Source organism: Bufo bufo, chromosome 6 (assembly GCF_905171765.1).
Source record: "Bufo bufo chromosome 6, aBufBuf1.1, whole genome shotgun sequence".
NCBI lineage: Eukaryota > Metazoa > Chordata > Amphibia > Anura > Bufonidae > Bufo > Bufo bufo.
The window spans coordinates 132510918-132525031 of NC_053394.1; the positions used below are offsets into that span (position 1 = coordinate 132510918).

A 14114-nucleotide genomic window follows, 5' to 3' on the forward strand; every position below is an offset into this window, starting at 1 on the left:
GATGCGGACCAAAACAACGTTCGTGTGCATGAGGCCTTAGGCTTTATTCCGTGTCCGTTGTTCCGTTTTTCATGATTTTCTGCGGACTCATTGACTTTCAATGGGTCAGTTGAAAACTCGGCTAATGCACCGTTTGTCATCCGCATCCGTGGTTCCAGTCCGTCAAAAAAATATAACCTGTCCTAATATAACGGTTCGCGGACCCATTCAAGTCAATGGGACCGTGAAAAAACGCGGAGGCACACAAGATTGTCATCCGCGTCCTTTTTTTCCTATCATTTGCAAGGCAAACTTGACTTAGACTTTTTTTTACTTTCCTTCATGTCTTGTGATCCTCCAAAAATAAAGGAAGACACACGGAAACAAAAACGGATCACGGAACGGAACCCCATTTTACGGAACACAACAACGGTCGTGTGCATGAGGCCTTAGTTTGCATTTGCATTCAGTGATTCAGTTTTTTCTGTGCGGGTGCAATCAGTTTTCATGCCTTATTCACGCATGTGGAAAAAAAACTGATTTCGGACGCAATGCGTTTTTCACTAAAGCCCCATTCACTTCTATGGGGCCAGGGCTATGTGAAAAACGCAGAATATAGAACATGCTGCGATTCTCACACAATGCAGAATTGATGCGTGAAAAAAACACTCATGTACACAGACCCATTGAAATGAATGGGTCAGGATTCAGTGCGGGTGCTATGCGTTCACGTCACGTACTGCACCCACGAGGGAAACTCGCTCGTGTGTAAGGGGCGTTATACTGATTTATAATGCTGTGTGCCTCTGCCTGACCTTATAGAATCATACTGACATAAAGCTGTCAGTATGATTCTGTAGCAATAAGGTCAAGCAGAGGCACACAGCATTATAAATCAGTATAATGCCATGCGCTCCTGCTAGTCCAGAACGGAGGATCACGCTCACAAACGGACTCGCTCGTCTGCAACAGCCCTAATATGGATGTGTGAGTAATCTCTTGAAGTTGGCCAGAGGCATACTTACCAACATTATAGTTGGTAAATTTGGGGCATGTAAGCCATACCCCAAATTCACATAGGACTGCCGATTTTTGAGTGGGCCTAACAAGCCCTGCTTGTTTTCAGACCGGGACATCCTGAATTTGCTAGCACTGTCTCTGCAAATTTGGAACTGTTGGCAACCAGTGATGGTCAGTTCGCAGTGTTCGCAGCGAACACATGCGGGCTGCCATCTTTAGTAAGGTTAGACTCACCTGTCCGGCGATGCACAGGTAAACCCTTACCTGTGCCGGGAGCCGGTCTGAAATCAAACGCAGTCACTGGGAGGAGGCAGTTCCGAGAACAGCCCGATGAAGGCCCCCGGTGGCTGTTCTCGAAACTGCCTGCTCCCGGTGACCGCATTTGATTTGAGATCGGCTCGCGGCACAGGTAAAGGCCTAAGGTAAGGCCGGACGGGTGAGTCTAACCTTACTAAAGATGGCAGCCCACATGTGTTCGCTGGCGAACACTGCGAACTGGCCATCTCTGCTGGCAACTATGCAGAGGTGTTTGACAGCAGTTTAACCTGCCTATATACTTTCAATAACTGTCAACTGACCATCAGGTATTCTCATGACACATACATGCTGCACCACTGAGAACACGTGCACACTGAGCCAAGCGTTTTGGCTGAATGAGCTATTGAAGGTGTACACTGCGTGCAGAATTATTAGGCAAATGAGTATTTTGACCACATCATCCTCTTTATGCATGTTGTCTTACTCCAAGCTGTATAGGCTCGAAAGCCTACTACCAATTAAGCATATTAGGTGATGTGCATCTCTGTAATGAGAAGGGGTGTGGTCTAATGACATCAACACCCTATATTGGGTGTGCATAATTATCAGGCAACTTCCTTTCCTTTGGCAAAATGGGTCAAAAGAAGGACTTGACAGGCTCAGAAAAGTCAAAAATAGTGAGATATCTTGCAGAGGGATGCAGCACTCTTAAAATTGCAAAGCTTCTGAAGCGTGATCATCGAACAATCAAGCGTTTCATTCAAAATAGTCAACAGGGTCGCAAGAAGCGTGTGGAAAAACCAAGGCGCAAAATAACTGCCCATGAACTGAGAAAAGTCAAGCGTGCAGCTGCCAAGATGCCACTTGCCACCAGTTTGGCCATATTTCAGAGCTGCAACATCACTGGAGTGCCCAAAAGCACAAGGTGTGCAATACTCAGAGACATGGCCAAGGTAAGAAAGGCTGAAAGACGACCACCACTGAACAAGACACACAAGCTGAAACGTCAAGACTGGGCCAAGAAATATCTCAAGACTGATTTTTCTAAGGTTTTATGGACTGATGAAATGAGAGTGAGTCTTGATGGGCCAGATGGATGGGCCCGTGGCTGGATTGGTAAAGGGCAGAGAGCTCCAGTCCGACTCAGACGCCAGCAAGGTGGAGGTGGAGTACTGGTTTGGGCTGGTATCATCAAAGATGAGCTTGTGGGGCCTTTTCGGGTTGAGGATGGAGTCAAGCTCAACTCCCAGTCCTACTGCCAGTTTCTGGAAGACACCTTCTTCAAGCAGTGGTACAGGAAGAAGTCTGCATCCTTCAAGAAAAACATGATTTTCATGCAGGACAATGCTCCATCACACGCGTCCAAGTACTCCACAGCGTGGCTGGCAAGAAAGGGTATAATAGAAGAAAATCTAATGACATGGCCTCCTTGTTCACCTGATCTGAACCCCATTGAGAACCTGTGGTCCATCATCAAATGTGAGATTTACAAGGAGGGAAAACAGTACACCTCTCTGAACAGTGTCTGGGAGGCTGTGGTTGCTGCTGCACGCAATGTTGATGGTGAACAGATCAAAACACTGACAGAATCCATGGATGGCAGGCTTTTGAGTGTCCTTGCAAAGAAAGGTGGCTATATTGGTCACTGATTTGTTTTTGTTTTGTTTTTGAATGTCAGAAATGTATATTCGTGAATGTTGAGATGTTATATTGGTTTCACTGGTAAAAATAAATAATTGAAATGGGTATATATTTGTTTTTTGTTAAGTTGCCTAATAATTATGCACAGTAATAGTCACCTGCACACACAGATATCCCCCTAAAATAGCTAAAACTAAAAACAAACTAAAAACTACTTCCAAAAATATTCAGCTTTGATATTAATGAGTTTTTTGGGTTCATTGAGAACATGGTTGTTGTTTAATAATAAAATTAATCCTCAAAAATACAACTTGCCTAATAATTCTGCACTCCCTGTATGGGCACCTTAGGACCCTTCTACGCTGGCCGAGGATTGGGCCAATCATTGAGAATGAACATTTGTAAGAACATTTGTTCCTGAGAAATGGCCTGTGTTAGGCTGCTTTCACACTGAGTATGCGTCGGCGTACTTCGCGCCAAATTTATGAAATGTCCCATGTAAGGGACTACGGATGAGCTAATCGACTTAGGATTAAACATCCGAAGTCGATTTGCATAAAACTTCGTTCTAATACTGTACGGAGCAGGAGCTCCGTACAGTATTAGAATGTATTGGCTCCGATGAGCCGAAGTTATTGCTTCACGAAGTCTGGCAAGACTTTGCGCAATAACTTCATAAATTGATTTATACTGTAAAAAAAACATTTCCCGAACCCAGGTTCGGTTCCAAGGTACCACTTGGAACGGAACCCAAGTTCGGGAAATGGTTTTTTACAGTACAAATTAATTTATTAAGTTATTGCGCAAAGTCTTGCAAGACTTCGTGAAGCAATAACTTTGGCTCATCGGAGCCAATACATTCTAATACTGTACGGAGCTCTTGCTCTGTACAGTATTAGAACGAAGTTCTATGCGAATCAACTTTGGATGTTTCATAAGGGACCTTAGATTGTGAGCCCCATTGGGGACAGCTTGATGCTAATGTCTGTAAAGCACTGCGGAATATAGCAGGGCTATATAAGTGCATAAAACAAATAATGTTACATTTGATGCACTAAAACTTATGTTTAAAATTCTACTCTTTAAACTATTCCCCTACTGGAGTGAGTTTTGCTACTTTTTCTGAATGCCTTCACATGCAGCAGATTTTGTTGCAGCATGCTCTAGGTATGCTGTTTTTATTGGCCTTTTTTCCTTAGGTATCTTCACAGTAGAAAGTGGCAATTATAAAAAAAGAACCTGTTTAAAATTTTGTAATACAAAACGGAAAAAAAAAAGCAACCCCCCCCACCCCAAAAAAGTGAACCTGCTTTCATCTGTGAAGAGCACAGGGCGCCATTGGCGAATTTGCCAATCTTGGTGTTTTCTGGCAAATGCCAAACGTCCTGCACGGTGTTGGGCTGTAAGCACAACCCCCACCTGTGGATGTCGGGCCCTCATATCACCCTCATGGAGTCTGTTTCTGACCGTTTGAGCAGACACATGCACATTTGTGGCCTGCTGGAGGTCATTTTGCAGGGCTCTGGCAGTGCTCCTCCTGTTCCTCCTTGCACAAAGGCGGAGGTAGCGGTCCTGCTGCTGGGTTGTTGCCCTCCTACGGCCTCCTCCACATCTCCTGATGTACTGGCCTGTCTCCTGGTAGCGCCTCCATGCTCTGGACACTACGCTGACAGACACAGCAAACATTCTTGCCACAGCTCGCATTGATGTGCCATCCTGGATAAGCTGCACTACCTGAGCCACTTGTGTGGGTTGTAGACTCCGTCTCATGCTACCACTAGAGTGAAAGCACCGACAGCATTCAAAAGTGACCAAAACATCAGCCAGGAAGCATAGGAACCGAGAAGTGGTCTGTGGTCACCACCTGCAGAACCACTCCTTTATTGGGGGTGTCTTGCTAATTGCCTATAATTTCCACCTGTTGTCTATCCCATTTGCACAACAGCATGTGAAATTGATTGTCACTCAGTATTTCTTCCACAAAAGGAGCTGTTCATAGAAGAGGCAAAAACAGCTCAGTCAACAGATGTTTGCCTCATTACTGCCTCCCCCTATTTATTTGCTTCATTGGATGACCCCATCATATATCTGCTCCATTACCTGACCACTCCTTAACTGTCTGGCCCATTTTTTGACTATCCCGTAATTGCCCTGTTACCTGACTTTTTCCTAATTTCCCTGCCCAGTTATGAAGTGCCTTAAAAAAAACTATTCCTACCCCTTGAATTTTTCCAAACATTTTCACGTTACACCTTAAATGTATTTTATGTGATAGACCAACACAAAGTAGTAATGCCTTGTCCACATTTCCGTGTCAGTGTCACGTCCGTGAAAAAAAGCGTACATGTTTTATCCGTGAAGATGTCCGTGAAGGATCCATGGTTGGTCCGTGTGTCTTTTTTTAACATCTGTAATTCACTGACGTTGCTCAGATGAAAATTAATTTCCAAAGAATCTCCTTTTAGTCTTTATTAAAAAACGGACACAACACGGATGTGTGTTAGTCATTTTCACTGACCCATAGACTTCAATTGGCGTGCTTGGTCCGCATCACGGATCAAAGTAGTGCATGTCTCCGTGATTTTTTTTTTATTGACCCACGGTCAGTAAAAAATTACTGAGATGTGAACAAATACATTTAAATCAATGGGTACGCGTGCTGTCCGTGGAAAATGCAGAAGTGAAAAACGGAAATGTGGACAAGCCCTAAGTATGTGTGAAGTGTAAAGATAACGATACACGGTTTTCAATTTTTTTAAATAAATAACAATTTGAAAAGTGTGGCGTGGATTTGTATTCAGCCCCCTGTACTTTGATAGTGTGACCAATCCTGGGGATCAATAAAAATATCTGAGAAAACCCCTTCAAAAATCTGTGCTGTTCACAGACGTTCTCCATCGAACCTGACTGAGCTGGTGCTATTTTTAGAAGAATGAGCAAAACATTTCAGCCTCTAGATGTGCAGCTGTAATTACATCGAAAGGTGGTCCTATAATGTATTGACTGAGGGGGGCTGAATACAAATGTACGCCACACTTTTTTAAATATCAATAATTTCGAAAACCATGTAATATTTTCTTTTCACATATATTTCACATATATTTGCTACTTTGTGTTCTTCTAGCACATAAAATCCCAATAAAATATATTTAAGGTTGTGGGTGTAATGTGAAAAAGTTCAAGGGGTGTGAATCCTTTTTCAAGGCACTGTATATTCCCATTTATATATCTGCCCCATTGCCTAACCTCATTCACTTTCTTTATTACTACACGCCTCGTACCAAACATAAAAATACATTTTTCTTTTAAAATGAACAGCATTGGTATAGCTGCGTCTTATCCTGTTCCTGTACAGTGAACGTGTAATGTGAAAAATTAAAAATGCTCAAATTACAGTTTTTGGTCACTTTGCCTCCCCCCAAAAATTAAAGAAAAAGTGAAAAAAGTAATGAATCCAAAATGATATAAATGAAAACCATAATTCACCCTGTAAAAAAAAACATATATCTCGGAAAGGACATTGAACTAATGGTGCAGCTGCGGGAGTGGGGAGCGGGCGTCAGTGACAGCTGGGCTCCCCATAGAGAAGGCAGGGACATTATTTAGTGTCCATGACTTTCCAGGAATCGGCATTGCTGCTTTCTGCTCCAGTTCCAGTGGTCATGTGATGGCTGGGAGCCTAGGATTGCTGCTGAGTCTTAGCAGACAGTAAGGCTGCGTTCACACGGGCGAGATTTCCACGCGGGTGCAATGCGGTAGGTGAACGCATTGCACCCGCACTGAATCCGGACCCATTCATTTCAATGGGGCTGTTCAGATGAGCGATGATTTTCACGCATCACTTGTGCGTTGCGTTAAAATCGCAGCATGCTCTATATTCTGCGTTTTTCACGGAACGCAGGCCCCATAGAAGTGTATGGGGTTGCGTGAAAATCGCAAGCATCCGCACGCAAGTGCGGATGCGGTGCGATTTTCACGCATGGTTGCTAGGTGACAGTCTATTCACTGTATTATTTTCCCTTATAACATGGTTATAAGGGAAAATAATAGCATTCTGAATACAGAATGCTTAGTAAAATAGCGCTGGAGGGGTTAAAAAAAAGAAACAAATTAACTCACCTTCTCCTCTTGATCGCATAGTTCCCAGTCTCTTCTGATGAGCTGTCGGCTAAAGGACCTTTGGTGACGTCAGATCACATGCTCCAATCACATGGTCCATCACCATGTGATTGGAGCATGTGATCTGACGTCACCACAGGTCCTAGCCTGTAGTTCATCATTAAAGAAGTAAAGAAGAGACCGGGAACTACGCGGAGGAGGTGAGTTAATTTTTTTTTTAACCCTCAATTGATCACCTACTATGCATTCTGTATTCAGAATGCTATTATTTTCCCTTATAACCATGTTATAAGGGAAAATAATACAATCTACTCTACAACTAACCCAAACCTGAACTTCTGTGAAGAAGTTCGGGTCCGGGTACCACAGTCGGTTTTTTATCACGCGGGTGCAAAAAACATTGCACCCGCGCGATAAAAACTGAACATCGGAACTGCAATTGCATTCCTACTCGCGCGGGTTTGCCGCAACACACCGGGACGCATCCGGACCTAATCCGGACACGCTCGTGTGAACCCAGCCTAAGGCCTCTTTCACACGGGCGTCGCGTGTGAGGGCCGGACAAGATGCGGGTGCATCGCGGCAAAATGCGCTATTTCTCAGCGCGAGTGCAAAGCGTTTTAATGCATTTTGCACATGCGTGAGAAAAATTGGCATATTTGGTACCCAGACCCGAACCCGGACTTCAACATGGTTATAAGGGAAAATAATAGCATTCTTAATACAGAATGCTTAGTAAAATGTCCATTGAGGGGTTAAAAATAATAAACAAATTTAACTCACCCCATCCACTTGATCACATAGAGGATCTCCTCTTCTTTCTACTTTCTTCAGGACCTGGCTAAAGGACCTTTGATGACGTCACTGCGCTCATCACATGGTGATGGACCATGTGATGAGCGCAGTGACGTCACCACGGGTCCTTTTCATAAAAAAAGAAAGAAGACATGCCAGGCTGAGCGTTCAAGTGGATTAACCCCTTCCCGACCCATGACGTACTACTACGTCATAGGAACCACTGTGTTCCCGCAATTTGACTTAATAGTACGTGGTGATCGCGCGGGCATCGGAGCAGTGCGCGCGCGGTCACTGCAGGGGCCCGGCAGTCCCTGGTAGCCGGGCCTCTGCTGTATCCGCCGGCATCGCTGTAAAAGCAGATGCCGGCAGATTAACCCCTTCTATGCCGCGGTCCGCGCTGACCGCAACATAAAAGGAGTTTATGTCGGGTGAGTGAGCGCATCGAGTCCCCGCGCTGCTGTGGCAGGGACCCGATGTGTCACAAGGCAGCCCAATGCCTTGCACGGCATCGGGACCTGCCTTCTACGAGTGCCGAGGAGATCCAGCCTCAGGCTTCGTCTCCTAGGCAACCTGTTAGTGTATGACTCAGTGTCATACACTAACAGGCAATGCATTACAATACAGATGTATTTTAATGTATTGCAGAGGGGATCAGACCCCCAAAAGGAAACATCAGAAATAAAGTAAAAAAAAAAAAGTTAAAAAAGTGTTTGTAATAAAATTAATAAAGTAAAAAAAGAAAAAAAACGCCCCTTTCCCCTTATTTTATAAGAAAAAACAGAAGAAGAAAAAACCAGACACATATTAGGTATCTCCACGTCCGTAATGACCAGCTCTATAAATATATATCACATGATCCACCCTGTCCGATAAACACCATTAATAAAAAAAAAAGCGCTGTAAAAAAGCCATTTTTGTCACCTTATATCACAAAAAGTGCAACACCAAGTGATCAAAAAGGCGCATGTCCCACAAAATGGTATCAATAAAACCTTCACCTCATCCCGCAAAAAATTAGCCCCTGTCTAAGACAATCGCCCAAAAAATAAAAAAAAACTCTCAGAACATGGAGACACTAAAACATCTTTTTTTTTTTCAAAACTACTATTATTATGCTAAAGTAAAATACATTAAAAAAAATATACATATTAGGTATTGCCACGGCTGTAACAAATAGCTCTATAAAAATATCATATGACCTAACCCCTCAGATGAACACCATAAAAAAAAACAACAAAAGAAAACTGTGTAAAAAAAGCAATTTTTGTCACATTACATCACTAAAATTGCAACAGCAAGTGATCAAAAACTGCGCCAAAACAACCAATTTTTTGGTCACAAAAAGTCAACTCTTCCTGCAAAAAACGAGCCCCTGCACAAGACGATCGGCAGAAAAATAAAAAATATAGGGCGTTCAGAAAAAGGAGATACAAAAACCTAATTTTTGTTTTCAAAAATACTTTATTATGTAAAACTGAAACAAACATTATAGAAAGTAGACATATTTGATATCATTGCGTCCGTAACAATGGTCTAACCCAGTGGTTGGCAAGCCGCGGCTCGCGAGCCACATGCGGCTCTTTTGATCCTTCACTGCGGCTCTTTGGTGCGGGCTGGCGGGTGGGCGGCCGCGCAGCCATATCGCGCCGCTCAAGCTGCTTGTAAATTGTCCGTCATGCGCCTGCTGCCCCGTCTGTCTGCTCCTTCCACTTTATGAATGAAGCAGGCAGGCGGGGCAGGAGGCGCATGACGGAGGGAGAGATGTCACGCTGCGCACAGCAGCAGAAGGGCGGGCAGCGCGGCTCTAGTTCAGCTGCCCACTGTGAGGAGGGGTGGAGTGGTGAAGAGGCTGCCGCTCAGGAGGAACGAAATGTCCTGCAGCAGAAAGGTAGGAGCTGCCCCCGGTGTGTGCACCGGCCCCACCGCAAGTGTCCCTGCCCCCTTCCTTCCCCCCACTAATACATTACTTACTGGAAGGCACTTATGGGGGATATCTGTGGATGGCACTTATGGGGGATATCTGTGGAGGGCGTCATCCACAGATATCCCCCATAAGTGCGTCATCCACAGATATCCCCCATAAGTGCGTCATCCACAGATATCCCCCATAAGTGCGTCATCCACAGATATCCCCCATAAGTGCGTCATCCACAGATATCCCCCATAAGTGCGGCATCCACAGATATCCCCCATAAGTGCGGCATCCACAGATATCCCCCATAAGTGCGTCATCCACAGATATCCCCCATAAGTGCGTCATCCACAGATATCCCCCATAAGTGCGTCATCCACATTACATCCACATCTGCAGACAAGTTTAAGAAAAAGTAAAAAATGATAAAGATAAAATGAAATAATAATCAAGATCCAAATAAAAGAAAGTACATATAAAAGTATTCAAAAACACACTCTGGGCTCATGCCCACGGATGTAAGGGCGCCGTGCCTGTGCTGTGGACCCATTCACTTGAATGGGGTTCGCGATCCGCATCCGACTGCCCGCACCGCAAAAAAGTAGCGCATGCTGAAGTGAATGGGTCCATGATGCGGGCTGCACACGGCCGTGTGCAGCCCGCATCATGGACCCATTCACTTCAATGGGTCCAGTATCCGGGATATGAGTGCTACAGTGTGCTTCCGTGGTGCTTCTGGCTGTGCCTCCGCACCGCAAAAAAGTAGTGCATGCGCCCGGATCCTGGACCCATTGAGGTGAATGGGTCCTTGATGCGGGCTGCACACGGCCGTGTGCAGCACGCATCATGGACCCATTCACTTCAGCATGCGCTACTTTTTTGCGGGCACACGGTCGTGTGCATGAGCCTAATAGTCCTCACTGGTACTGTTGATGCAATATTTTAGGTTTTAAAAATGTGGCTCTCGAAAAAAATTCCAATCGTGGTTTTGGCGATATTTGGCTCAGTTGACAAAAAAGGTTGCCCACCACTGGTCTAACCTGTCAGATGAATATTGTTAAAAATAAAAACGGTGTCAAAACATCCATTTTTTGGTTACCTTGCCTCATAAAAAAACTAATATAGAGCAATTAAAAATCATATGTACCCCAAAATAGTACCAATAAAACTGGCACCTTATCCTGTAGTTTCCAAAATGTGGTAACTTTTTTGAGTTTCTACTGTAGGGTGCATCAGGGGGGCTTCAAATGAGACATGGCATCTAAAAACCAGTTCAGCTAAATCTGCCTTCCAAAAACCATATGGCGTTCCTTTCCTTCTGCGCCCTGCCGTGTGCCCGTACAGCAGTTTACGATCACATGTGGGGTGTTTCTGTAAACCGCAGAATCAGGGTAATAAATATTGAGTTTTATTTGGCTGTTAACCCTTGCTTTGCTACTGGAAAAAATTGATTAAAATGTAAAATCTGCCAAAAAAGTGAAATTCTGAAATTTCATCTCCATTTTCCATTAATTCTTGTGGAACACCTAAAGAGTTAACAAAGTTTGTAAAATCAGTTTTGAATACCTTGAGGGGTGTAGTTTTTAAAATGGGGTCATTTTTGGGTGGTTTCTATTATGTAAGCCTCACAAAGTGACTTCACACCTGAACTGGTCCTTAAAAAGTGGGTTTTGAAAATTTTCCGAAAAATTTCAAGATTTGCTTCCAAACTTCTAAGCCTTCTAACGTCCCCAAAAAATAAAATGTAATTTTCAAAATGATCCAAACATGAAGCAGACATATGGGGAATGTAAAGTAATTACTATTTTTGGAGCTATTACTATCTATTATAAAAGTAGAAAAATGCAAATTTGCAAATTTTTCCAAATTTTTGGTAAATTTGATATTTTTTTATGAATAAAAATGTTTTTTTTAAACTCATTTTTACCACTGTCATGAAGTACGATATGTGACGAGAAAACAGTCTCAGAATGGCCTGGATAAGTAAAAACGTTTTAAAGTTATTACCACAAAAAGTGACACGTCAGATTTGGGCAGCCCCGCCCCTGCGGAGCCGTTTACAGGGTGGAGCCTTACTGACTTCCTCTATTATGATAATTCGCTGCTTTGTTTTCATCTTTTACATTTTGTTCTTCATCTGCAAAAAAATGAAGAAAACATATTTTTTATGGAATTAACAGAATACAAGTTTGTAAAATAAGGATTTACCTTCCAAAAAAAAAAAAGTGACACGTCAGATTTGCAAAAAATGGCCTGGGCAGGAAGGTGAAAACAGGCCCGGGGTTGAAGGGGTTAAGGTGAGTTTATTAATTGTTTTTTAATTTTAACCCCTCCATCACTATTTTACTAAGCATTCTGTATTAAGAATGCTACTATTTTCCCTTATAACCATGTTATAAGGGAAAATAATAAAGATCGGGTCCCTATCCAGATCGTCTCCTAGCAACCATGCGTGAAAATCGCACCGCATCCGTACTTGCTTGCAGGGGCTTGCCATTTCCACGCAGCCCCATTTACTTATATGGGGCCCGCGTTGCGTGAAAAACGCAAAATATAGAGCTTGCTGCGATTTTCACGCAACGCACAAGTGATGCGTGAAAATCAGCGCTCATGTGAACAGCCCTATTGAAGTGAATGAGTCCGGATTCAGTGCGGGTGCAATGCGTTCACCTCCCGCATTGCACCCGCACGGAATTCTCGGCCGTGTGAAAGGGGCCTAAGGGCTCATGCAAACAGCCGTTGCCCGGCCATGGCCGTATTGCGGCCCGCATACAACAGGTCTGCAATACACGGGCACCGGCCGTGTGCACCCCGCATCACGGATGTGGACCCATTCACTTGAAAATCTTTGAAAACCTGCTAAATGTCCTCCAAATGTCTTATATGACTGTATGGGGCAAAAAAGTTAAAAAAATAAACATAAAATAAATAAAAAGATAATAAAAAAAGTTAGCGTAAACTCTTGCTGAACCACAGCTTGTAGCGGTACCTCCCGGAACCATAACCCTTATATCAAAACAACTGAGGAAAGAGGATGTGATAAAAAAAATATATATATTTGTTCCATTTTGTGTTATTAAGAACTAAAAATTAAAAAAAAGTGAAACCATACTTCCCCCTTTTTCCCCAAAAAAATTACTAAAATAGAAATGACATAAATAAAGGGCCATGTATGAGTGAAAAAATATGCAAAGGTCATATGCATAACCAAACAGAAAAAAGTTAGAGCTTTTTCTGAAGAAAAAAAACAAAACAACAACAACAGAAAATGCGCCTGGACTGGGGAAGGGGATGAAAGGCATCGTCTGGAAGTGGTTAAAATAAGTAGCTATATGGTAATAAAAAAAATTGGCTTGCTAAAAAAAAAAAAAGTATTATCGTGTGAAAAATAAACCATTTTCTGAAAACCCAAGACAGCAAATAAAGTGAAATTTGCTTATCAGCATTGTGTATATCAAGTTTACTGACAGATATTCATTTCCGTTTTTTCATTTTCAGGGAGCACACTGTACTTTTGTAACTTCGATTCTGTTACAAGGTGAACAATAAAAACTAGAATTAGGCAAAGTTTATATGTGAAGGAATAAAAACGCATGTTCCCTGACCGGGAATCGAACCCGGGCCGCGGCGGTGAGAGCGCCGAATCCTAACCACTAGACCACCAGGGAAGTTGCTGTAAAGTTTTCACTTACAAGATTGAGTGTCTCATCCCTGCCCTCTACTGGCGCTGGAAGTCATCTACAGTCTGATAAACACATGCAGCAGGTAATGTAACGTCACACCGGCAATATGTAGACTCTGCTAAGGAGAGTAACCTGTCCTCTTCTGCAGTAGAGCAGCCTACTCAGTAGCTCATCCACACCCACTAGCTAGCCCTAAAGAGACGTAAAATTAACCCATTGAGATCCTGAGCAGCTGTAACTAGAAAGCCAGTCAGTGTCAACATTTCTACTTTATCCTTATTTTATATAGTTTGGAACTATTTTATATGTAAAGCAGATATGTTTATAGGAAACATTGTTTTAACTTTACAGCCAATAATCCAGAAATAATATTTTGGCACAAAACTGAATCTAAATAGTCCCGGAAGATTATGGCAAAAAAAACAACTCAATTATTTCAACTTTATGGACATATATTGATTATTTATAATCTTTATTATTATTATGTTTCCGGAAATAACTTTAATATTTTTCTGTAGGGGTTGCACTGTATATAAAAGGGTGCACATATTCATTAGGCCTCATGCACATGACCGTTTTTCGGGTCTGCATCCGAGCTGCAGTTTTTGCGGCTTGCATGCGGACCCATTCACTTCAAAGGGGCGGCAAAAGATGCGGACAGTACTCCGTGTGCTGTCCGCATCCGTTGCTCCGTTCCGTGGCCC

The 14114-nt window shown here is 43.1% G+C and overlaps 1 non-coding gene across 1 annotated transcript; it reads right to left on the reverse strand.

Moving 5' to 3' along the window:
* Nucleotides 1-13323: 13323 nt before the first annotated feature.
* Nucleotides 13324-13395, reverse strand: TRNAE-CUC. Its single transcript has one exon. It is a non-coding gene; the product is annotated as a tRNA-Glu (tRNA).
* Between the last annotated feature and the right edge of the window lie 719 nt (nucleotides 13396-14114).